This window comes from Tarenaya hassleriana, unplaced genomic scaffold (genome assembly GCF_000463585.1).
Source record: "Tarenaya hassleriana unplaced genomic scaffold, ASM46358v1 Cleome4752, whole genome shotgun sequence".
NCBI lineage: Eukaryota > Viridiplantae > Streptophyta > Magnoliopsida > Brassicales > Cleomaceae > Tarenaya > Tarenaya hassleriana.
The window spans coordinates 1-615 of NW_010967448.1; the positions used below are offsets into that span (position 1 = coordinate 1).

General features: G+C 38.0%; 1 long non-coding RNA gene across 1 annotated transcript; it reads right to left on the reverse strand.

Moving 5' to 3' along the window:
* LOC104825604 lies at positions 1 to 588 on the reverse strand. Its single transcript, XR_773645.1, has 3 exons — positions 474 to 588; positions 184 to 367; positions 1 to 44 (listed from the first exon to the last, which is right to left on the reverse strand). It is a non-coding gene; the product is annotated as an uncharacterized LOC104825604 (long non-coding RNA).
* Between the last annotated feature and the right edge of the window lie 27 nt (positions 589 to 615).

The following is a 615-nucleotide window of genomic DNA, read 5'->3' on the forward strand; positions in this document are numbered from 1 at the left end:
TAGAGGACCATCTTTGTCGGCCCTGAATGTCTCACTCCCTCAATCTTAAAACCAGAAATAAAACACCGTTTTATTTTCACTGTAGTGATTTTTTTTTTTTTTTTTTGCTATGAATGTCCATGGAAAGAGATGGTGAAAATGTTAAGAAACATTGGCGAGGGTAAAAAAGAAAAAGAAAATTACCTGACCATGGAGGAGAGAAGCAATGGTGAGATACCAAGCAGTGTAAGAGGTCATGGCGAGTCCAAGAAAAGACCAAATCCTATAATTGTGGAAAGATGGGATGAAGACAGTGGTCGCACAACATGCTCCGAATATGTACGTCCATGTCCTCTTGTCCAGCTTGTCGTTTATGTAATATATATTGCTGCATCCCCCCACAAACAAAATATATATATATAAATTTAATTTCTTTAGAAAGAAAATTAAATTTTAGAGAAAAACAGAAATATATCGTAAATACAGCTAGTTACCTAGCACAAGCGATGAGTTGAATGACGGATCCAAACAAGAGGAAAGTGCAGTTGAAGACCAACCCGAGGTTTCTCCAGTGTTTCCCCAACAGCCCACCCAACACTTCAAACCACTTCATAAGCCATCGAAACACAGATTCAA